At 38.3% G+C, this 25,557-nt stretch overlaps 1 long non-coding RNA gene and 1 other non-coding gene across 2 annotated transcripts in view; one reads left to right on the plus strand and one right to left on the minus strand.

The window, feature by feature from the left end:
• Positions 1 to 25,557, plus strand: part of LOC111185548 (uncharacterized) — a 519,315-nt gene that overhangs the window by 61,648 nt on the left and 432,110 nt on the right. The window lies entirely within an intron of this gene.
• LOC115803300 (U6 spliceosomal RNA) lies at positions 25,172 to 25,277 on the minus strand. Its single transcript, XR_004023984.2, has one exon. It is a non-coding gene; the product is annotated as a U6 spliceosomal RNA (small nuclear RNA).

Genomic DNA, 25,557 nt, shown 5'->3' on the forward strand with positions numbered 1-25,557 from the left:
TGGTTGTTAGAATGTATTATGAAGAAATAAACATTTATCAAATTGCTTTTCGAGAAGGTGAATAATGTAGCAAAACAAAAATTACTCCTACCAGCATCACAACAAAATTGTGCTACTGACTGACAATTTATTTTATTCCTCTGAGATGCTAGGAGCTGAAGCATGCTGAGTGAATATTGATCAGGTGGATGCAGATAAATACATTTCTTTATAAGTCTTGGGTTACTAACTTGTTGCCGATTAAGAGCTAAAAAAACATTTAAATGCCCCCCACAGTAATAGTATGGACCCTGGGGACCCTGGGATGCTAGCTTGTTATTGCCAACTTATTTTTTAATCACCACAGAAGCACAAGTTACTGTGGGGTACTCGGGAGAAGCCTTACTCTTTGGTCTATCCGTGTAAAGCTGTGTTCCCCCCAGGGAATGTTTTTCTGAGCATTTATCATTATTATCTTTTCTAATATTTATTGAGCACTTGAAGTGTGTTAGGTACCATATTATTTCTTTTATGTAACTGACCTAACAGTCCACCTAACAACCCTGTATGGTAGGTGTTGTTATTTTCATTTGACTCATGGGAAAACTGATACTCAGGGAAGTTCACTTGTCCAGGGCTACGCAGCTTGTGAATAGCAAAGCAAAGATTTGTGTCCAGCTCAGTCTAATTTCAAAACCCTTGCTCACTAAACACAACTGTATCCCATATTATTTAAGATGTGAACCACTTATGACTGGCTCTAAAACCATCTTCCATGGAAGTTTATGATTTGGAGGAGTCCATTGTGGCATCTCTATTTTCAACAAGTGGGAAATGAGTAGAATTTTTCTAAGCCTAAACAGAATCAGCAACCTCTGGAAACTCACATAGGGAGGCCTTCACACGTGAACAGAACCAGGCTGCTTGTTTGGCGTTACGTCTAATTCATTGGTCGCCCATTAAGCACCCACTGTGAGTTCATGTGTGAGGGTGAAGGCAGGACAGTGAGAGATTATGGGCTTTGGATTGATTAGGGGGCAATGTAAGATTACGGGCATTGGAATCAATTGCACAGTGTTGAGGTTGGAATGTAGAGTCCATCGCTTATCAGTTATCTAACTTTGGGTAGGTATCTTCACTTTCAGCCTAAGGCTTCTGAACTGGTAAGTAGAGTTGATGGTAATTATTGTGCTACCTATTTGTTCTCAGAGCCATCCTTCACTCTTCTGTTCTACTCCAAATCCAAGCGGACACTAATTCCGCAAACTCCCTTGTCAGCTGACTTGTTCGGGATTTGGCCAGTGGGATCCACTGGTGGGAGAGTGGAGGGCTGGAGGAACATAGAAGTTAGAGTATTTCTCCCTCTGTCTGCTTCCTGCAGCCTCTCTGGCAGCAGCTGCGTCTCTCCCAGGGCTCCAGCTCCCAGCAGACAAGTTGGTTATGGCTTCAGCTTTCATCACTGAGGTTGACCCGTCGGCTCTGGTGACGTGCCCTCTCCCTTATCTCTCCAGCCCTGAGGTAGCAGCTTCCTGTTTTGGCTCAATTCTGAGTAGCCTTACTATCCCGGTTAGGCTTCTCAACTCTCCTGTCACCTTCGTGACCGATTTCCTACTTGAAATGCTCTTGGTTTGGAACACCTAGAGTGTTTTCTGTTTTCCTAACTAGACTGTGACTTAATCTTTCAGGATTAAGTAAAGAATGCATTTAAAGCCCCTACTATATAAGAGATGTTCAGGAAGCCTCAAAATGATTAGGGATCAGGGATAGAAGGAAAGTAAAAATTAAAAGATGATAAAGTGGGTTGTAAGTGAGATAGTAGAAAGTGCTTCCAGTCAGACGCTGGACACTTGGGTTTAATTTCTGCCTCTGGGTTAAGCCATCTATGAGAAATTAGGTTAATACCTTAAGTGCTAAGGACATCACTTTACCTACCTGTTCAGTAAGACATGTAAAAAATAATGTATTTCTCAGATACAAAAAGGTAGATATTAATTCGGTTGGGGATAAATGGTGGGGATCCGGGAGAACTTCATGAAGGAGGGAAAATTGGCCTGAGTCCTGAAGGATGACTACCCCAGAGACTATTAATGTTACAGGCAGACTGGAAAGCTGGTGAGGGTATAAACATTCTAGATAAGGTCATTAGAAAAGCCCACATTAGATAGCCAGACAGCTCTTGTTAGGAACCAAACAGGAGCAAGTCCATTGCAGATGTTTTGGGATCTTCAATTAGCAGAGAAGGAGTAGGTTGGATGACATTCCCAAATTCCTCCCATCTCTTTTCTTTATCCTTCACTTGTTACAAGCCCTAATCTTAGGAGTCGTACCAAGAAATAACCAAGAGGACTTCTGGCAAGTTGAGAGCTTTGATTTCTTTGTAAAGATATTTGTCCTCTAGTTCTGCTACTCAGTGGATAATTTGGGGTTTCAAATAGACTCTCAAGAGAGATCATTCCATGGACCTAGAGATTATCATACTGAGTGAAGTAAGTCAGAAAGAGAAAGACAGGTACCACATGATATCACTTACTTATGGAATCTGTGACACCAATGAACTTATCTATGAAACAGAAACAGACTCGCAGACATAGAGAACAGACTTGTGGTTGCCAAAGGGGAGGGGGAATGGAAAAGGGATGGACTGGGAGTTTGGGATTTGCAGATGTAAACTATTATATGTAGGATGGATAAACAGCAAGGTCCTACTGTATAGCATGGGGAACTATATTCAATATTCTGTAATAAACCATAATGGAAAAGAACATGAAAAAGAATGTGTATAACTCAATCACTTTGCTGTACAGCAGAAATTAACACAACATTGTAAATCAACTATACTTCAATTTGTGGCTTCCCTGGTGGTCCAGTGGTTAAGACTCTGCCTTCCAATGCAGGGGGCTCGGGTTCGATCCCTGGTTGGGGAACTAAGATCCCACGTGTCGTGCAGTGTGGCAAAAAACAAACAAAAAAACAATACGTCAATTAAAAAAAAGATTATTCTTTATATCCTGAATCAAATAAGAGGTTGGTGGGACATTGGATATTTAAATTTTTAGGTCACGTTTGTAAACTGAGGGAGACCTGTAATAACAGCCTCTGCAGACACCCTTAGAATCTCTCCTATTTAAGTAAGAAGCGATAAGCAGACATGTCAGTATTCCTGGGATGCAGACTCTTCTTCAGTGCTGTGACTTATTTTCATGTCCTGAGATATATTTGAGTAAAAAAACTCCAAACAACTCATGAGTTGGAGATTGGCCTGGGACAGCTGTTTGGGAAACTCTTCCTTTAGTATTTTGGGTGCATTATAATTTTTGGCATTTGCAGTGGCCGTAGGCTGAGAAAATATTTATTGGGTGCAGAACATCTTTGCATCTGTGAGTGAAACCTGTCTATGGTCTGAGGCTGGCGTTTTCCCCTGGGGGCTTTCTCACATGGTGTTTAGGAGGAAGGAGTCAGGTTGGGATGAGTGGGACTAAAGGAACGAGCATTTCCAAAAAGCTGTTGCACTTTGCAATTTGAGCTTCCACTGCCAGATAACTTGGCAGGCGCCAGAAACAGCTACTGCAGGACTAGAAAGTTACATGAATACCAGAGGGAGAAAACTGATTTGCTCACTAGGAGGCTCTATTAAGTGAACATCTGTTAACTGTAAAAATCCCATGCACCAAGTGGGAAAATATAATGAAATTCAGAGCTTTTGAGCAAATTAAAATCATAAAATACCAGTGGGCAGGAATCACTGTGTGTTTCACTATTCTGAAATTTACATGGAAACTTGGAGCAAGGCGAAACAAGGGGGGAACACTTAAGATTATTTACTATGGGTGTGGAATAGAGCTATCCTTTTGCTTTGGGAGAAAGCTGGCAGTTGGGGGAAAACGCACTCAGTGAGGAAGTTCATGTGAAAAGCTCCCCAGCTGATAACTGTTGACATAATAAAAAACTGTGGCTCTGCAGTGGGAAGGCTTGAGTCAGAACAAGGGAAGTCTGGGATGTGGCTCTGTCCTTTGCAGAGTTGGGGACCATTACAGATTTGTGCTGTCCAGATGCTACTGAAATCCTAAAGGAGGGAAGGGAAAGAGCAGGGAACACGTGGTTTTTCCATATGGTGTGTGCCCAAGACAAATGCCTTAGGAAGGTAGTATGTGGAGGGAATTGTGTTTAAAATGCTCATCTCAGATGTGGAAATTCCATTAGCTGTTTCTTTGGTTGTTTTTTTGGTTTTTTTTGGGGGGGGGTATGCGGGCCTCTCACTGCCGCGGCTCTCCTGCCGCGGAGCACAGGCTCCGGACACGCAGGCTCAGTGGCCATAGCTCACAGGCCCAGCCGCTCCGCGGCATGTGGAACCTTCCCGGACCGGGGCACTAACCCGTGTCCCCTGCATCGGCAGGCGGACTCCCAACCACTGCGCCACCAGGGAAGCCCCTCCTTGGTTGTTCTGAATTGCAACCATCCTAGACTAGGCAACAAGAGAAGAACACAGGTTAACTAGGAAGAACAGATCTATGTCGAAGATAGGGTGAGGTCAGTTTAATTTCAGTACTACATAAATCCCTGTGGCCACTTGGGCGTTTGTCATATTAATGGCTTTGAACGTTTTAGCACTAGTGGCATTGGAGTTATTTAATCTTGTGATTATCTTCGCTGATTTCCTATGGGAGCAAAGGAGGGGTAGGGAGTTAACAAGGGGATGTGAAGCATAACAAAGGGGTCAAAGGTTCCTAGCATGTGAGAAAAATTTTGATTATTGTCAGGTGCATATAAATGGAATGGGCTTCTGGAAGGATGCGCTTTGCCCCACGTTTTGCTGAGCTCTAATTGGAGACCTGGCTTCCCTAATTGTGTGGTGAGATCTAGTTACTCTAGTTAAGAGGGAAATTGTGTATCAGAGGGCAGAGGGTAAAGCTTTTAAATAAGGCTTCTTTCCCAAATGCCTAAGCAAGAAATTGGAACAGAAATATACTGTAGAGCTAAAAAGTCTTAAAGTGCCTCTTAAATCTTTACTACAATTACCATAATACAGAATAATAGAGCTGATGCTATTTTTAAAAGCTTTTGAAGGTTGCAAGTAGCAGCCATAAATTGTGGGTTGCAGAAAATCTGTAACTGTAGTTTTTCAGGGGCTTTTTATTTTAATGAAAGAGAAAAGGTTTTAATAAAACCAGAGAGAACTAACAGGGGACACTGTGAGATAATGGGGCTGTCTCCTTAGCGCTAGAAGTGCAAAGGAGTCTAAATGATTGGCGAGTATGTGCTTATTTAAAAAAAAAAAAAAATCAGATTCTCTTTCCTGGCCACATTTGGGGACATTTGGGTAAGTTTGATTTATTAGGTCAACAACATGGAGGTAGCCAAGCATGAGAACAAGAAAGAATCTGACATTAGCTGAGATGTGAATAGTTTAGAGAAAATGAGGCAGATATTCTGGCTCCCTTTGTGAAGGAAAGAACAAAATGCCATTAGCATACCTTACTGTAAAGAGAAGCTCAGTAACAATGACCTGATTCACCTGGAGAAAATTGTTCCCGTGTCTGCTGAGATTTGTTGTGGGTGAGAGTTCTGAAAGAAAAACTTCAGTGTGATGGGATACTTTCAGATGCCTCCCCTCTCCCACCCATTTTTACAAATAGGAAGAAAGGAGGAACTAAAGAAACCTCACACAGTATTATGTTTTTCTGCCTCTGCATTCTTTGCCCAGTCTTCACCACAGCAAGCTGAGCTGAAAAGTGTTTTTGTAGTTTAAACCATCTGGGGCTCCATCTACTAAACTTCCTTAACAAACCCACCTGCCATTAATAACAATGTTCTCTTGACTGTCAAATTATTATTGACTTTTAGTTGGTGTACTGTGGATACAAACATCATTCACTGATATCAAATGGTATTGGTGTTCTTGGTTAGTCTCTAATTGTGATATATAGTGGCAGTAGCAGTGGGGAGCACCCACCCAGAGCGTCTGAGGCGGCGGGGTGTATTAATTTACCTGAAAAAAGTGACTTGGAAGGGGAGTTTTATTGGATGAGTTGCATAGGGATGAAAGGGAGGAGGAGAAAGTGGAAGAGGGAAGGAGGAGGAAAAGTGGAGGGTTAAGACATGGCATGTGTGGTGGGGAAAAGAAACATTTGAAGTGGACAGGCGAGTAGAGGTCAGACCAGAAAGGGTGGTGGACATGGTGCCTGATACCCAGGATCTTTCAATAAATATTTGCTGGAAGAATTAATGAATATCTGGCTAGTTGTTGGCTTTTAATTGTTCAATTAAAGGTCCATCTAGTCACTTTCTGCCTTTTTCATTTTTACTGATGGTGTCAAAGAATGCATATGTGTACATCTTTAACTCATTGCTATTCTTTACCACATATTTTTTCCAAGCATCTTTCAAGCCAATGCCAGTACTTTCTTCTCCACAGAGATTTCCCTTCTTTTCTCTTTAGGATGCAAATATTCTGTACTATTCCATGGTATGGACTCTTGGTACCATCCATGCCTCTTTCCTCCTTTGATCTTGTTAGTGCAGTTATTTATAATTCTCTCTTTTCCCTTGTATGATTCTAATCTCCTTGAGGGAATATAATCTGATTTTTTTTTTTATTAAAACGAAAGTCACAAAAATTATAATCATCCTCATCAGTTCACTCAGTCCCATGTAATTAATTTGTTTTTTCATCTTGATCCTTTGTTAGCACTTTTATGAGTTCATCAGTTTTCCATTAGAGTTCTGAAAATGCTTATTCATTCAGTTCAGCAGTGTAGTCAGTTACCAGAAACCTGTACTTGTCAGTCTTTTCCATGAATTCCTTGAAGATGAAACCCTTTTATAGGAACATTTTTGCAAAAGCGTCAGAGTACACCCAGAACTGTCTGTAAATGAAAAGAGACTTAAAAATGACCACGGTTAAAGATTGGATGAAAGTTCTTAATAATGCAATTGACAAGGAAATTTAGTTATTTCTGAGATATACATTTTAAAGTAATAACTAGAATTATGACTTATTATACCAGAACATATAAGATTTTTAGAAATTTCATGTAATGTCTAAAACATTTATATTAACATATTTCCATACAAATAACCCAAAGAAAGTTTAGTATTAGTTGTTTCATTTTTTTATACTGCAGGTTCTTATTAGTCATCAGTTTTATACACATCAGTGTATACATGTCAATCCCAATTTTCCAATCCAGCACACCAAGATCCCCACCCCACCGCGGATTTCCCCCCTTGGTGTCCATACGTCTGTTCTCTACATCTGTGTCTCAATTTCTGCCCTGCAAACTGGTTCATCTGTACCATTCTACTAGGTTCCACGTACATACGTTAATATACGATATTTGTTTTCCTCTTTCTGACTTACTTCACTCTGTTTGACAGTCTCTAGATCCGTCCACATCTCAACAAATGACTCAATTTCGTTCCTTTTTATGGCTGAGTAATATTCCATTGTATATATGTACCACATCTTCTTTATCCATTCATCTCTCGATAGTCATTTAGGTTGCCTCCATGACCTGGCTATTGTAAATAGCCCTGCAGTGAACATTGGGGTGCATGTGTCTTTTTGAACTATGTTTTTCTCTGGGTATATGCCCAGTAGTGGGATTGCTGGATCATATGGTAATTCTATTTTTAGTTTTTTAAGGAACCTCCATGCTGTTCCCCATAGTGGCTGTATCAGTTTACATTCCCACCAACAGTGCAAGAGGGTTCCCTTTTCTCCACAGCTTCTCCAGCATTTGTTGTTTATAGATTTTCTGATGATGGCCATTCTGACTGGTGTGAGGTGATACCTCACTGTAGTTTTGATTTACATTTCTCTAATGATTAGTGATTTTGAGCATGCTTTCACGTGTCTGTTGGCAATCTGTATATCTTCTTTGGAGAAATGTCTATTTAGGTCTTCTGCCCATTTTTGGATTGGGTTGTTTGTTTTTTTAATACGAGCTGCATGAGCTCTTTATATATTTTGGAGACTAATCCTTTGTTGATTCATTTGCAAATATTTTCTCCCATTTCTGAGGGTTGTCTTTCGTCTTGTTTATGGTTTCCTTTGCTGTGCAAAAGCTTTGAAGTTTCATTAGGTCCCATTTGTTTATTTTTGTTTTTATTTCCATTTCTGTAGGAGGTGGGTCAAAAAGGATCTTGCTGTGATTTATGTCATAGAGTGTTCTGCCTATGTTTTCCTCTAAGAGTTTGATAGTTTCTGGCCTTACATTTAGGACTTTAATCCATTTTGAGCTTATTTTTGTGTATGGTGTTAGGGAGTGATCTAATCTCATACTTTTACATGTACCTGTCCAGTTTTCCCAGCACCACTTATTGAAGAGGATGTCTTTTCTCTATTGTATATCTTTGCCTCCTTTTTCATAGATTAGTTGACCATAGGTGCGTGGGTTTATCTCTGGGCTTTTTATCTTGTTCCATTGATCTGTGTTTCTGTTTTTGTGCCAGTACCATATTGTCTTGATTACTGTAGCTTTTTAGTATAGTCTGAAGTCAGGGAGTCTGATTCCTCCAGCTCCGTTTTTTTCTCTCAAGACTGCTTTGGCTATTCGGGGTCTTTTGTGTCTCCGTACAAATTTTAAGATGATTTGTTCTACTTCTGTAAAAAATGCCATTGGTAATTTGATAGGGATTGCATTGAATCTGTAGATTGCTTTGGGTAGTAGAGTCATTTTCACAATATTGATTCTTCCAATCGAAGAACATGGTATATCTCTCCACCTGTTGGTATCATCTTTAATTTCTTTCATCAGTGTCTTATAGTTTTCTGCATAAAGGTCTTTTGTCTCCCTAGGTAGGTTTATTCCTAGGTATTTTACTCTTTTTGTTGCAGTGGTAGATAGGAGTGTTTCCTTAATTTCTCTTTCACATTTTTCATCATTAGTGTATAGGAATGCAAGAGATTTCTGTGCATTAATTTTGTATCCTGCAACTTTACCAAATTCATTGTTTAGCTCTAGTAGTTTTCTGGTAGCATCTTTAGGATTCTCTATGTATAGTATCATGTCATCTGCAAACAGTGACAGTTTTACTTCTTCTTTTCCAATTTATATTCCTTTTATTTCTTTTTCTTCTTTGATTGCCATGGCTAGGACTTCCAAAGCTATGTTGAATAATAGTGGTGAGAGTGGACATCCTTGTCTCGTTCCTGATCTTAGAGGAAATATTTTCAGTTTTTCACCATTGAGAATGATGTTAGCTGTGTGTTCGTCATATATGGCCTTTATTATGTTGAGGTAGGTTCCCTCTATGCCCACTTTCTGGAGAGTTTTTATCATAAATGGGTGTTGAATTTTGTCAAAATCTTTTTCTGCATCTATTGAGATGATCATATGGTTTATATTCTTCAGTTTGTTAATATGGTGTATCACGTTGATTGATTTGCGTATATTGAAGAATCCTTGCATCTCTGGGATAAATCCCACTTGATCATGGTGTATGATCCTTTTAATGTGTTGTTGGATTCTGTTTGCTAGTATTTTGTTGAGGATTTTTGCATCTATATTCATGACCGATATTGGTCTGTAATTTTCTTTTTTTGTAGTATCTTTGTCTGGTTTTGGTATCAGGGTGATGGTGGCCTCATAGAATGAGTTTGGGAGTGTTCCTTCCTCTGCAAGTTTTTTGGAAGAGTTTGAGAAGGGTGGGTGTTAGCTCTTCTCTAAATGTTTGACAGAATTCACCTGTGAAGCCATCTGGTCCTGGACTTTTGTTCGTTGGAAGATTTTTAGTCACAGTTTCAATTTCATTACTTGTGATTGGTCTGTTCATATTTTCTGTTTCTTACTGGTTCAGTCTTGGAAGGTTATATACCTTTCTAAGAATTTGTCCATTTCTTCCAAGTTGTCCACTTTATTGGCATAGAGTTGGTTGTAGTAGGCTCTTAGGATGCTTTGTATTTCTGCAGTGTCTCGTGTAACTTCTCCTATTTCATATCTAATTTTATTGATTTGAGTCCTCTTCCCCTTTTTCTTGATGAGTCTGGCTAATGGTGTATCAGTTTTTTTATCTTCTCAAAGAACAAGCTTTTAGTTTTATTGATCTTTTGCTATTGTTTTCTTTGTTTCTATTTCATTTATTTCTGCTCTGACCTTTATGATTTCTTTCCTTCTGCTAACTTTGGGTTTTCTTTGTTCTTCTTTCTCTAGTTCCTTTAGGTGTACGGTTAGATTGTTTACTTGAGATTTTTCTTGTTTCTTGAGCTAGGCTTGTATAGCTATAAACTTCCCTCTTAGAACTGCTTTTGCTGCATCCCATAGGTTTTGGATTGTCGTGTTTTCATTTTCATTTGTCTCTAGGTATTCTTTGATTTCCTCTTTGATTTTTTTCATTGACCTCTTGGTTATTTAGTAACATATTGTTTAGCCTCCATGTGTTTGTGTTTTTTACATTTTTTCCCCTGTAATTGATTTCTAATCTCATAGCGTTGTGGTCAAAAAGATGCTTGATATGATTTCAGTTTTCTTAAATTTACTGAGGCTTGATTTGTGACCCAAGATGTGATGTATCCTGGAGAATGTTCCTTGTGCACTTGAGAAGAAAGTGTAATCTGCTGGTTTTGGATGCAATGTCCTATAAATATCAATTAAATCTATCTGGTCTGTGTGTCATTAAAAGCTTCTGTTACCTTATTTATTTTCATTTTGGATGATCTGTCCGTTGGTGTAAGTGAGGTGTTAAAGTCCCCCACTATTATTGTGTTACTGTTGATTTCCTCTTTTATAGCTGTTAGCATTTGCCTTATGTATTGAGGTGCTCCTATGTTGGGTGCATAAATATTTATAATTGTTATATCTTCTTCTTGGGTTGATCCCTTGATCATTACATAGTGTCCTTCCTTGTCTCTTGTAACATTCTTTATTTTAAAGTCTATTTTATCTGATATGAGTATAGCTACTTCAGGTTTCTTTTGATTTCCATTTGCATGGAATATCTTTTTCCATCCCCTCACTTTCAGTCTGTATGTGTCCCTAGGTCAGAAGTGGGTCTCTTATAGACAGCATATATATGGGTCTTGTTTTTGTATCCATTGAGCAAGCCTGTGTCTTTTTATTGGAGTATTTAATTCATTCACGTTTAAGGTAATTATTGATATGAATGTTCCTATGACCATTTTCTTAATTGTTTTGGGTTTGTTTTGTAGGTCCTTTTCTTCTCTTGTGTTTCCCATGTAGAGAAGTTCCTTTAGCATTTGTTGTAGAGCTGGCTTGGTGGTGCTGAATTCTCTTAGCTTTTGCTTGTCTGTAAAGCTTTTGATTTCTCCATGGAATCTGAATGAGATCTTTGCTGGGTAGAGTAATCTTGGTTTTAGGTTCTTCCCTTTCATCACTTTAAGTATATCATGCCACTCCCTTCTGGCTTGTAGAGTTTCTGCTGAGAAATCAGCTGTTAACCTTATGGGAGTTCCCTTGTATGTTATTTGTCATTTTCCCTTGCTGCTTTCAATAGTTTTTCTTTGTCTTTAGTTTTTGCCAATTTGATTACTGTGTGTTTTGGCGTGTTTCTCCTTGGGTTTATTCTGTGCGGGACTCTCCGCACATTCTGGACTTGGGTGGCTATTTCCTTTCCCATGTTAGGGAAGTTTTGGACTATAATCTCTTCAGATATTTTCTCTGGTTCTTTCTCTCGTTCTTCTCCTTCTGGGACCCCTATAATGCGATTGTTGTTGCGTTTAATGTTGTCCCAGAGGTCTCTTAGGCTGTCTTCATTTCTTTTCATTCTTTTTTCTTTATTCTGTTCCACAGCAGTGAATTCCACCATTCTGTCTTCCAGGTCACTTATCCGTTCTTCTGCCTCAGTTATTCTGCTATTGATTCCTTCTAGTGTAGTTTTCATTTCAGTTATTGTATTGTTCATCTCCGTTTGTTTGTTCTTTAATTCTTCTAAGTCTTTGTTAAACATTTCTTGCATCTTCTCAATCTTGACCTCCATTTGTTTTCTGAGGTCCTGGATCATCTTCACTATCATTATCCTGAATTCTTTTTCTGGAAGGTTGCCTGTGTCCACTTCATTTAGTTGTTTTTCTGGGGTTTTACCTTGTTCCTTGATCTGGTACATAGCCCTCTGCCTTTTCATCTTGTCTATCTTTCTGTGAATGTGGTTTTTGTTCCATAGGCTGCAGGATTTTAGTTCTTCTTGCTTCTGCTGTCTGCCCTCTGGTGGATGAGGCTATCTAAGAGGCTTGATGGGCGGGATTGGTGGTGGGTAGAGCTGACTGTTGCTCTGGTGGGCAGAGCTCAGTAAAACTTTAATCCACTTGACTTTGATGGGTGGGGCTGGGTTCCCTCCCTGTTGGTTTTTTGGCCTGAGGCAACCAACACTGGAGCCTACCTGGGCTGTTTGGTGCGGCCAATGACAAACTCTGGGAGGTCTCACGCCAAGGAGTACTTCTCAGAACTTCTGCTGCCAGTGTCCTTGTCCCCACGGTGAAGCAGAGCCACCCCCTGCCTCTGCAGGAGACCCTCCAACACTAGCAGGTAGGTCTGGTTCAGCCTCCCCCGGGGTCACTGTTCCTTCCCTTGGGTCCCGATGCGCACACTACTTTGTGTGTGCCTTCCAAGAGCGGGGTCTGTTTCCTCCAGTCCTGTCGAAGTCCTGCGATCAATTCCCACTAGGCTTCAAAGTCTGATTCTCTAGGAATTCCTCATCTCGTTGCCAGACCCCAAGGTTGGGAAGCCTCACGTGGGGCTTAGAACCTTCAGTCCAGTGGGTGGACTTCTGTGGTTTAATTGTTCGCCAGTCTATGAGTCATGCACCCACCAGATATGGGATTTGATTTTACTGTGATTGCGCCCCTCCTACCACCTCATTGTGGCTTCTCCTTTGTCTTTGGATGTGGGGTATCTTTTTTGGTGAGTTCCAGTGTCTTCCTGTTGATGTTTATCCAGCAGCTAGTTGTGATTCTGGTTTCTTGCAAGAGGGAGTGAGAGCACATCCTTCTACTCCGCCATCTTGGTTCCTCCTCTTCATTCCTGAGCTCAGATAATCTGATTTTTAAAAAATTCCTTCAACTACCTAGCACAAGATTGAAGCTTAATAAATATTTATTTAAAAGCCTAAACAATTCATTCATAGATCTCATCAAAAGATCTTGTGGTATAAGGAGAGTCCCTGTTTTGTTCCTGTTTCCTCTAGTTTCTGTTAATTTCATGCTGTTATTATTTTTTTTTTAAAGCACATTAGTAACTCATTCATTCCTCTAACATATATTTAGGGAACTTCTATGTGTCAGTGCTGTGATACCAAGGTCTTGCTTGCATTTAAGCAAAAGAAGAAAGAAAGGCATTTTAAAATGTTAATATAATGCGATAAGGAAGCAATAAAAAAAAGAGACACGTACAATGTGCTTTTAGAAAACAGTGGAAGAAAGTGTTACATGTGCTTTCTTTCACTGGTATCATGATGCACTGATATCATGACATAGTAGATGCACTGGTATCATGGCAATATTTCTGGATTATCCCTTTATTCATCAACTCCAAAGTAAAGGGTAGACTTAATTTTCTCAAACTCTTACTATGAGTTTGATTTTGGATATGCTTGTTTTGGTCTCTATTTCGACTACTTCGTACTTTTAAAATTATAGTAATAAGTCACATAGAAAGTATGGAAAAAAGTTTTTTTTTTTTTTTTGCGGTACGCGGGTCTCTCACTGCTGTGGCCTCTCCCGTTGCGGAGCACAGGCTCCGGATGCTCAGGCTCAGCAGCCATGGCTCACGGGCCCAGCCGCTCGGCAGCATGTGGGATCTTCCCGGACCGGGGCACGAACCCATGTCCCCTGCATCAGCAGGTGGACTCTCAACCACTGTGCCACCAGGAAGGCCTTGGAAAAAAGTTTTTAATGAAATAAATCTTTCATAATTCTGCTTGGAAATAATTACAGCTAATATTTTGGCATTCTTTCTTACTTTTTTTTTCTCCTCTCTTGTCCAGGCATATGTAAATAGTCCTGTATATTTAAAAATTGAGATTTTATTGTATACCTTTTTATATTCTTACCCCATTTCCATTCTGTAACACTACAGATAATATGTCTATACATATAGAGAATGTGACTTTTTTTTTCGCTGGGGGCTGACCCGAAACATTTTTTTTTTTAAATTAATTTTTATTGGAGTATAGTTGCTTTACAATGTTGTGAGACTATAACTTTTATTCCTTAAACTTAGATATATGAAAAACATTGCATTTCTTTCACTTCATGTTCTTAAAATTTTTTTATTATGTAAAATTTATAAATAAAAGCAGAGAGCAGCGAACCCTTATGTTCCCGTCACCCAGCTACAGTAAATATCAACTAATGGCCACTGTGGTTTGATTTATACCAGTATGTTTTCTTCACCTCCTCCCAAACAAATTTGCAAATACCATACATATTTTAGTATGGATATCTGATTCCTTAATATCCTTAAATACCCAGTTAGCGCAAAATATTTTATTAGTTAATCTGTTAAAATCAGAATGTAACTAAAATCTGCACATTGGATTTGGTTGATATGTCTCTTAAGTCTCTTTATTTTCTTGAGATTTATTTGTCTAAGGAAATGTGTTGCTTATTCTGTAGTATTTCCCTCATTCTGGATTTTGCTGATTGCAACCATTAAACTTTATTTACTACGTTCCCATGTACCGTGTATTTTGCATTTAGAAGTTTGAAGTGATTCAGGTTCTTATTTTTTGGCAAAAATACAAACATATGTGGTTTGTGTACTTCCAACAAGAGATGAGTTGTTTGTCTTTTTGGAATGTTCGTAGCCTAGATAACCATTGGCTAGGTTTATTATTAGGGATTTGCCAACTACTGATATTCTTTATTTTCTTTAAAGATGTCATTCTGTTGTCTTTACGTTTACATACTCTCTGATGAGAAGTCATTTATGTTTCTTTTTTTCTTCTCTCTACATAATTTGTGTATTTTTCACTGATTGCTTTTAAGATTTTCTCTTTATTGCTTTTTTTTTTTAAGCAGTTTGATTACTATGTGTATCAATATGGTGTTCTTTGTGTTTATCCTGCTTGAGTTTTGTTGATCTTTTTGAACCTGTGTGTTGAAAATTTTCATCAAATTTGGAAAAATTATGTCCATTATTTCTTCAAATGATTTTTCTGTTCTTGCTGCCATTCTGCTTGATTTTTTCCTACACTTTACTATGGTTCTGTTTTTCTTTGTTTTGTTTTTTTTTTTTTTGCTCTTTTTTACCTCTGTGCTTTATTTTGATACATTTTATTGCTATATTTTCAGTCTTCCTGATTTTTTCATTCGCAGAATGCAATTTGCTATTGAGACTTACCAGTGAAGTTTTCATTTCAGATAATGTATTTTTCATGTCTCAAAGTTCCATTGAGGTCTTATATCATCTGTTTCTCTCCTCATTATATTCCGGTTACCCTTAAATACTGAACATAGTTATATTAGCTGACTTAATGTACGTGTCAACTAGTTCCATCATCTGTGTCACTACTGAGGGTTTTTTTTAAACTGATTCTTTTCCAGGTTTTGGGTTACATCATTGCCAGGGCAGAATGAGTTATTTATTTTATTTTGTCTTTTAAGAGGAGGTAATTTCCATAAAGATAGGGCTTGTCTGTCTTGTTCACTGATATAACCTCAGAGTGTGGAACAGGGTTTACCTAGGGTTACCCACCCTGTCAGTGGCAGAGCTGGAGTTGAAAATCTGAGTTCCTTGGGTGGGTAAAAACTGAGATGTGTATATATGAATAAATACTCACAGTACTCACTCCTTACTCTCGTCTGGGGAAACTTCTCTTATTTCTTTGACTTTTAATTTTGTTCCCTCCCTCCCTTCCCACACCTAGCATTATTTCTTCTATGAATCTCCACCTATAGTAAGAACTCTAGACTTGGGCTTCTCTTGCTTTTTGCCCTGAAAAATACCTGAGTCGAGGAAGCAAAAATAGCCTGGCCATTGCTTGAAACTGGAGGAGGGTGAAGGAAATATAGAAAGACAAAACTGAATGAACATTTGTAGAAATTATTCTCACAGACAGACACACACACACACACACACACACACACACACACTCCTATACCTGATTAGTTCTTCAGTGTAGAGTACTAGAAGTATGATTACAGGGTCAGAGAGTATATACGTTTAAATGCTCTTGTAGCATCTTGCCAACTACTAGCATATGGAGAATTTTTGAGTTGAACACCACCCAGATTTTCTAGCCAAGAAGTAAAATGGAGAGCTCTACAACACAGTGACTGTTCATTTTAGTGCTCTCCTTAAGTCTATGTTCATTCAACAGCAAGTGTTCTGTCAGCATCTAAAAACCCTGTGTGTTGCCCCATTATCTAATCCAGAGTTGCACTTGCTTGTTTGGTTCCAATAGCATCCAGTTTTCACTGGTCCTCTAACCAGGCAGTTCAGTGAGTAGCTCAGAGGACATGACACGAAAAACAGAAAAGAGGCATCTGTTGTACATTTACTAGAGTAATCCATTTCAACCCCTTTAATAATTTCTTGTTTCTATTCCAAAGCAATATCAAGTTATTAGTGCATTAAATTTAGGTACTGAAGCACCTTGTTATTTATAGGAATACAACACATTAAAGGCAGGAGAAAAAAGGAGTCAAACATTAAAAACAATGATTAGTATTAGTGCAAGTATTGCACCCTTTTTCTTGATACTGAGATTATGTTTGGGATAGGTTTCCATATATGATAGCATTTGATCACTGGTCAAGCAGATGCCTGCTTTCTTTTGCATTGTCTCCAAAATTTTAACAATTAAATATTTTATTGTAAAAGTTTAATGTGACATTGGTTATTAAAAATTTTACTGAAGTGGTGAACAGTTTCTTTATTATAACTGATGAATATTTTTTAAGAGCATAATATAGAACTAGAACTCTAGATGGTTTCACAATATTATTTTTAACATGCTCCCCATCTCTGTTTTGGCTCCTTTCTGCTTTGATTCTGTAATTGTTAACCTTACCCTTGGAGTCGTCAGAGCTTTAAACATCCAAGTCATCTTTAACTTCTTAGTCTTTCCTCCAGCTACTATGCATCACGTTTCTTTCATAATACCTATATTAGTTTTCCAATTTTCTGTAACAAATTGCCGTGGACTTGCTGGTTTAAAACAACACAAGTTTATTATTTTATAGTTTTGGAGGTCAGTAGTCCAAAATTGGTCTCACTGGAGTAAAATCAAGATGTTGGCTATGCTGTGTTCTTTCTTGCGGCTCTTAAGGGAGATTCGTTTTCATGCCCTTTTCCATCTCCTGGAGTCTGCCTGCATTCTTTGACAGTTGGCCCCTTCCATCTTCAAAGCTAGAGACATATGATTGAGTCTTTCTCATGTTGCATCACACTGCCAAAGACTTTTCTGCCTCCCTCTTCCACATTTAAGGACCTTGTGACTACACTGGGCCCACCAAGACAGTGCATGTTAAGCTTTTTATTTTAGGGTTTTCTGATTAGCAACCTTAATTCCATCTGCAATGCTAATTCTCTCTGGCCGTTTAAAATAATATATTCACAGGTTCTAGGAATCAGGATATTGATATATTTGAGGAGCCATTATTCTGCCTGTCACAATAACTATCATATACATTCCTTCTTTCATGATTACCAAGTGAATCTTTTATTTCAGGCCCATTTATTAGGATCGTTGCAAGAGCCTTTGACTTTCTTCTCTGCCATTAGTTTCTCATCTCTCCAGACAATCCTAATCTCCATCGGCAGACTCATCTCCGTAAAGTCTAGTGTAGAGTATTAGATCTGTCCTCAAAAAGCTTCATTGGCAGGATTTTCAGTAAGGCAGTATTCCCCAAGCTCTTTTGATTATGCAGCCTATCTATACAAATTTATGTACACATTAATGTTTTTATTTAATTATAATTTTTGTTCATATGCTATTGTACTAGTGTTTTATAAACTTATCCACATATGTAAAATTTTCAAAAATACGTGCAAAACATGAAATAAACAAGCTTTTAAGGTACTTAAAAATTTTGTGTATAGTACAAAATTCCCATTAGTAAAATTATTAATATTATCAGTAAGAGAAATGTGATGAAGTTATGCACCATGATTTTATGGAACTATTGGCTTAACACTTTAATATATTGAATATCTTGGACTACATCCAGATTATTTTGATACTTGTTATAGATGTTATTAACTAAAAAACGTTGCCTCATAATATACATACGAGAGAATATATTGTTTACTACACTGTCATGATACTCATTTTCAATCTGCTTTGCCAGTTATATGAAAGGATTTTTTTTTCACTGAAATTTGACATGTAAATTTCTACCTTCTTTAACATTAGTCAGTTTTGCTTGCAGATTAATTAATCTTGCAAAGTAATCAGTCAAACATTTTTATATTAATGAATGGCTGTAAACAGTCTGAAACTCATTTAGAAGATTTGTGTTCAAGCTAGAAAATTCCATTCCCAAATTTAAATGTATTGATATGTATTTAACTATGTGACATAATTCAGTTACTTAGGTAACAAAAATTTTTAAATGGGAAAATTCCCAAACATTAATATTCTAAAAGTTTTTTCCATAGCTTTTTTTCTCTCCCGAAATAAGTTACTTTCTTAGTTATTAAAATATTAACATTTACCTTCAAGGGACAGTTAAGGCATGTATGATATTTTAAATCTATTGTCATCGAAGAGGCCGAAAAATTGGAATTTATTTCTCTAAAAAATGTATAATTCATCTTTAATTTGATAACTCTACAACTCTTTTAAATACTCTTCATTAAGGTAACCAACAAACATCTGAGTGATATATAAGATGTTTTTGATGAGTCCTTATCTTATTATAAAATCTTATTATAAAGTATTATAAGAACTCTACTAGTTAAACATATTCACATTATTTAACATCTCAGGGCAGTTATACAAGCACTGCAAATGAAGGCAAGATTGAAGGAAATGACCTGCTCTGTCAAGATGCCTTTCAAAATTTCATGTCTGTCCAACATATGGGTCAAGTAAGGAAGCTATAGTGACCTTTGTCTTACAATTTTTAGATAAGAAATGTAAACAGATATTCTAATTTGTTCTTCCTCCCCTCAATGGTTTAATTATTTTGTAAACGCCAATATATAGGCCTCTGTACTAGAGAATAAAATCCATACTCCCTTGTATGGAGTTCAAAGCCTTCTAAGATCTCACTTCTATTTGAAGACTCACTTGTAATTTTCTATCTTATATATTTCCTCATGTTTTTCAATCTACATAGACTACCATACTAACCTTCTTTGCTCAATTTTTCCTTATCTTGTTCTCAAAATTCCATCCACCCTTCAAGCCACAGGACCTGACTTACTGAACTCGTACAGCAGATGGTGGTTGAATGAAAGGCCTTCTGTTCATTTCTTTTAGTGTACTTTTCTTAACTCGTAGTTACATATCTATTTATTTGTTGACCTGTTTGTTTGTTGCTATGACGAGACCAAGCTGCACAAAGACATATGGGGACTGTGACCATCAAATAAATATTTGCACCTAGGTCTGTAACTAGCACAAAGTAGGTGCTTTATAGCAGTATACTGGGGAATGAATAAAGGTTATATCACCTGAAGCCTTCACTGATTCCTCATCCCACCTAGCCATAACTAATATTTTCCTTTTATATTCTCAAAATTTGTACTTTGTGCAGAGTAGGTACTCAATAACTATTCAAGTAGAATAAGATTCAGTAAGAGGTTCAGGCTTTTTGGTTGGTTGTTTTTGTGATTTTCTTTGCTTTGTAGTGGCATCTGCCCCAGTGGTAAAAGCACAAGTGGAATTTTGATTGCTAGAGTGTCCTATAGTTGAGATGGAAAGTTGTTTGGAAGGGTGCCTGATGCTGAACATCAAACATGTAGTTGTTCACTTACCAAAGTCATGTTTGTGTATGTTACTTCACAGCAATTTGCAAATTGCTTATGGCTGTACCCAGTAGAATGGTGCTCGATCTGAGCTCATTTGCAGCTGTTTAAAAACAAACACCAGAGCCCAATATCACAACTGTTTTCTTCCTTTTTGATCTTACCTCATTAGGAGGACAGGGTAAGGGTTGTATAATGTGCTGAAATCTGTCAATACTTTGTGTGTTTTATTCATTAAAACCTTCAGATGCTGTTTTCCTAGCGGCTTCATTTACCAGGGAGGGCGAGGAGAAAAACACTAAACAGGTGTTCCTGAGTTGAAAACAGCAATTTCAGGCAACTCACAAGGGGAGAAGTTGGAAATGTTCAGATTCTGAAGTTGTCACTGGGACATAAATTTGGGTTACACATTCGCTTCTCATAAACAGACTTTTTTTAACCTAAATTTCTGCTGTGCACGAGGCACCTGATTTCTCTGGGGGCAGACATGCTTCACAGAGCAATCGTGCTGCAAAGAGATAGTGTATATTTTCCCAGACTTCTTCCAAATACACAAATGTGAGCTGGAGGAGTAGTATGCTGAGCTGCTAATATAGAATTCTAGCTTTCCTGGTGGGGAGAAAAATACCTATGGTAAATATTTGGCTTGATTGATGGGAAAGTGTCTGCATTTTGACTAATCTAAACTCATATGTTTCTATAATACCGTAAGAAGATTATTGGTCAAATAAACAGTGAGGTACCTTAAGTATCTTACATAAAAGGACTGCATAGTACTGTGTTTGTTTCTGAAGCAGCAGCAGCTTTCTGAAGCAAGGGGAAATTTAAGAGAGATATTTCCTACGGCAGTGCTTCTCAAAACGTGGTCCCCAGGGCAGTAGCATTAGCATTACGTAGTAGTTTGTTAGAAATGCACACTCTTGGGCCACACCCCAGAAGTACTGAATCAAAAACTCTGGGGTCAGGTCCAGCAATCTGTGTTTTAGCAAATGTTTCAGGTGATTCTGATGTGTGCATACCTTGGAGAACCCTTGTTTTACTGGAATTTGATTCATTAATTCATTCGACAAATATTTTTTGGGTATCTAACACATTCTAGGCACTCTTTTTAGGCACTGACAGTGCAGCCTTGTGAACAAATACTCAAACTCTTGCTGTCTTGTATTTTGTATTCTAGTGAGTAATCTGGGAAAGTCGAAGGAAATGGGAATTCATTAGTTTGCTTTATGCCATGTTGGGCACTGCAAGATGCCCCTTTCCGTGACCATGGTGATTGAAGTAGGCTTGGCATAAGTTGCAGTGTAAACATTTGGGAACTGAATTTGGCACTTACTTCATTTTACAGTGTTACTTTCCCTTTCATGGACAGTTCTCCTGGGACTAGTTCCAAGATCTCTATCTAGATGCTCAAGATCCATGACTTACCTAAATGGGCAGTTGATCTGCATATATTTTTGTTCCTCCAGTAATTTATAAATCATCATTCTGTGTTTGACACTCTAGTATGGGCATTGGAAATGAATTGATTGGCATAATTCCTGACATCTGAGCTCTTATTCTATAAGGATTATCATTGAACCAAGTGGTATAAAGGACATACAACTTGTGAAAAGTCAAGAGACCGATGGCTTAGACTATTAACTAAGTGTAAATAAACGTTCTTATCATGGAAAATTGGAGCAATAGTGCATCCGGAGTACTTGATGTTAGGTAGGCTAGAATCAATAGGAACTTGATACCTTTTATCTAGCTAGTCATTTATTCAAATGCTGTTTTTCCCAACTTTGAAAATTTTCATAAGAAATAAGTCAAAAGACAAGTACGATAAAGACCTAGATAATATCCTTTAAGATTTACTACCTCCATTTCCTCATTCTCTCTCTCTCTCTCTCTGTCCACACACACACACACACACACACACACACACACACACTGAGTTTCAACATTCCATTTGAAAATTTAAGTTGCAGATTTTTAAAAATTTCAGCCATTAATAATTCAGCATGGATCTCTTAAGAATAAGGCCATTTGGCTAAATCATCACAATGTCATTGTCATTTCTAAGAAAATAACAATTCCATAAATCATTGAACATCTAAATCTTCCTCAGATAATCCCTCCACTTTGTTTTCACCGTGACACTGATGTATTGGAGAGTTCAAGCCAGTTACCTATGTATGATATGCTTGATTATTGCCTTCTGGTGTCATTTAATGTGTGTATCTCTGTCCCTTGAGTTCACTGTGCACTAGGGTTTGGGTCTGGAGACTCAACTGCATTTTAAGTAGATATATGACTGCCCAGAATGTGGCAGTCACAGTATGGTAAGCAAAACAGATGCATTCTTGCTTTTATGAAGCTCAAATTATAACCAGGGAAGACATACACTAAACAAACATATTATGGACCTGTATAAAGATAACTTCCCCTAATGGTAAGTGTTGTGGTGAAAATTAAGTATGATGATGTGACAGTGAGTTAGTGATAGTTCGTTGCAGAGGGGATGGCCAAGCACGACCTCATTGTGGAGATATTTGAGCTGTGATCTGAGTGGAAGTGACAGGAAGTGGGGGATGGGGTGAAAAAATTTATTTGCTAAACGTGCTGTCTGAAACAAAGACTTCTTAGGGGATCATGAGTCTCTTGAATGAAGGAAGGGAGACCTGGGAAGTACTTAAGAATGTGAGGGGGATAATCATGTGAGTCATTGGACAGAGGTTGGTGAGAACAGTCTTGATCAATCAGATAATAATTCTAGTGAATCATGGAGACTGTTCCCTTTTGTTAGTAGCTGCCCATATTGTTTACTTGGGTGGGTACAGTGATGCCAACACAATGGACAAAGAAAAGAAAGTCTAAAAACATCATCAAGAGTTATAATTCAAATTTGTCTAGTACTATTGTCTCTATCCTCACAAGTTCGTAAAGTGACAAAGAGAACTTGATTGGGAGTCATAGGCCAGAAAAATCCAGTCTTCCACTGTGGAAAGTTGGGAAAGTGGAGTTATTCTTAATTGGGTTTTTTGTCCATGTTTATCATCCTTCCCATCCCTTCAAAGTATATGTCCTTTTATTATTCTGGTCTATTTTTATGATTTGCTGGAGCACACTCTGGATGCATTTATGAATGTAACTTTATTAAACACATGCAGGGACTTCCCTGGTGGTGCAGTGGTTAAGAATCCTCTTCTCAATGCTGGGGACATGGGTTTGAGCCCTGGTCCGGGAAGATCCCACATGCTGCGGAGCAACTAAGCCCGTGCACCACAACTACTGAGCCTGTGCTCTAGAGCCCGTGAGCCACAACTACTGAGCCTGTGCACCACAACTACTGAAGCCTGCAAGCCTAGAGCCCATGCTCCGCAACAAGAGAAGACACTGCAATGGGAAGCCCCCCCACCACAACGAAGAGTAGCCCCTGCTCACCGCAACTAGAGAAAGCCCACGCGCAGCAATGAAGACCCAGTGCAGCCAAAAATAAATAAATTTATAAAAAAAATAAACACATGTAAATAAATATGAGTAATGGCATTTGTAGTGAATAGAAAGGAGAAACTGAAGAAGATGCTTTTTTTGAAGAGTTTTTGTTTGGCTCCTTGGCAGAAAAGCAATATAAACCTGGACATGGAAGTACATTTGTATGCCATAATAGTGCGGTGGATGATTGTGTCAGATGAAATATCGACCTGCATACAGAGTACACAGCTACTAGGAAGTACCTATTGTTGATTTCTCATCCAGCATCTGACATAGCCCGTGGGTGAGGTTTTTGACAACTGTCAGAGGGCAAAGGAAATGCTCCCTCTAGAAGTACATGGGGTGGGAGCAGACTGAGCTCCGGCTGCTGAGAAGAGACTCCTCAGAGAGAGAAACACACTGGAGCAACTGACATTCTCATAACTGTTCCTAATACGTGTTCCTCACTTGAGGCCTCAGTCTGCCCATCTGTGAAACCCATCTGTGAAGTGTGTTTACTGAAAATTCTTGATGTATTGATGTGTCAGGAAAAAGAGCTAAAAAAGAAAACATTCACCAGCTATGTAGTACTTCTTGGGATTTGTAATCAAGCTTATGGTTCTGTGTGAGTTGGATTCTGGTTATAATTTATGTCTTTCATAGTAAAATGCTGTATGTGTGTGTGCATGCACGAGCTTGGGCTTACTTTGGAGAAGAACCAAAGAGGATGAATACATTATTCCATTATAATACTAAAACATTTCAGGGACATCCATAGTTAATTTACATGCTTTCAAAAGACCATGATCTTTCTAATAGGAATTTCTGAGATTTGGAGAATATTCTGAATATGTGTTGTCCAGTATGGTAGCCACTAGCTGTGTGTCACTGTGGAGCACTTGAAATGTAGCTGGTGTGAATGAGGAACTTAATTTTTAACTTTTAATTTAAATTTAAATAGCCATATGTAGTTGGTGGCTACCATTTTGGACAGAGCAGGTCTAAAGAGATGTGGAAGAAATACTTTAAAAAAAGTCACCATCTGGTTATGCAGTCTGCCAATTAAATTATTTTATTTTTGGATTCTGATTATTAATATATTCTCTTGTGTTTAAAATGTGCACCAGTTCCCACTCTCCTGACACCTCTTTCCCCTTCCTGGTCTTACACATATACACACAATACCCTATTTTACTCTGCTGTTATTGCTCAGCACTAAAATTTTCTTTTATATCCACTTCCTGAGTACTTCCTGAGGCAGTACTATGTACATATTATGCTTCATCAAATTCTTCACCATTGGTTCTCCTTTAAAATTAAGAACTGGATGTTCACTCCTGATTTACGTTCTCAAAGGTAACTGATGTCTTCCATGGTGGTCACAGCCTTCTCCTTAATCTTCTCATAGTATTTCCACTATTATCAGCCCCTGCCTTAAGACTGCTCTTTAGTCTCCTTAGTGCTGCAACATTCTGAGTGCCTTCCTTCTTCTCCCGTTGGTCATTTTCTTTTCTTTCCAGTTTCCTTCAATGTTATGGATGTTGACTACAACTCAGATATGCTTTTTTAGATTCAGCCAAAAGCTCTGATTTATGTCTTCGGTGAGAAAATCTATGTAATTCTGATCTCTTCAGTGGTCTGTTTTAAACTCTTACACTTTCTCCTTGAAATTTCTTGTTTGATGTGCAAAAATCTAAGTTTAATATTAAAACATAACTCATATTTTTCCTATCAAAATGAATCCCCCGTCCTATGTTGAAAAGGCACCACTCTATGTCTTGTTAACCAGAGTTGAAGGGCTTGGTCATACTTGACTTTTTATGTATTTTTATGGTCCCTCTCAATTCAGCCAACACATGCTGCTTTTATGAAATACGGAATGCTTCCTGAATTTGCATGTCATTCTTGCTGAGAGGCCATGCTAATTTTCTCTGTATTACTCTAATTTGAGTATGTACTGCTGAAGCCAGCAGAGTTCCTCCTTTCTTAGTGGATGTTGGGTTATATAACAAGTTTCCTTTTCCACTGTCCATATCCTGGCTTAGGTTTTCCTTGGCTCGTATGTGCATTATTTTCAGCCCCCTAATTGGTGTTATTACCTTCAATCTCAGTTGGGGTTGTACTAACCACTCCAGTTCTATCTCTTCTGACTGTTGTGCATGCGTCTTGCCCTCTGGATACATTGGCATGCCCAGTCTCATTGAATAACTTGCTTTTCCAACCACGTGCTTTTGCTTAATGCTGTTGGCTCTGC

Source organism: Delphinapterus leucas, chromosome 3, assembly GCF_059928025.1.
Source record: "Delphinapterus leucas isolate spDelLeu-1000000601 "Yukka" chromosome 3, BTC_Dleu_Yukka2, whole genome shotgun sequence".
NCBI classification, from domain to species: Eukaryota; Metazoa; Chordata; class Mammalia; order Artiodactyla; family Monodontidae; genus Delphinapterus; species Delphinapterus leucas.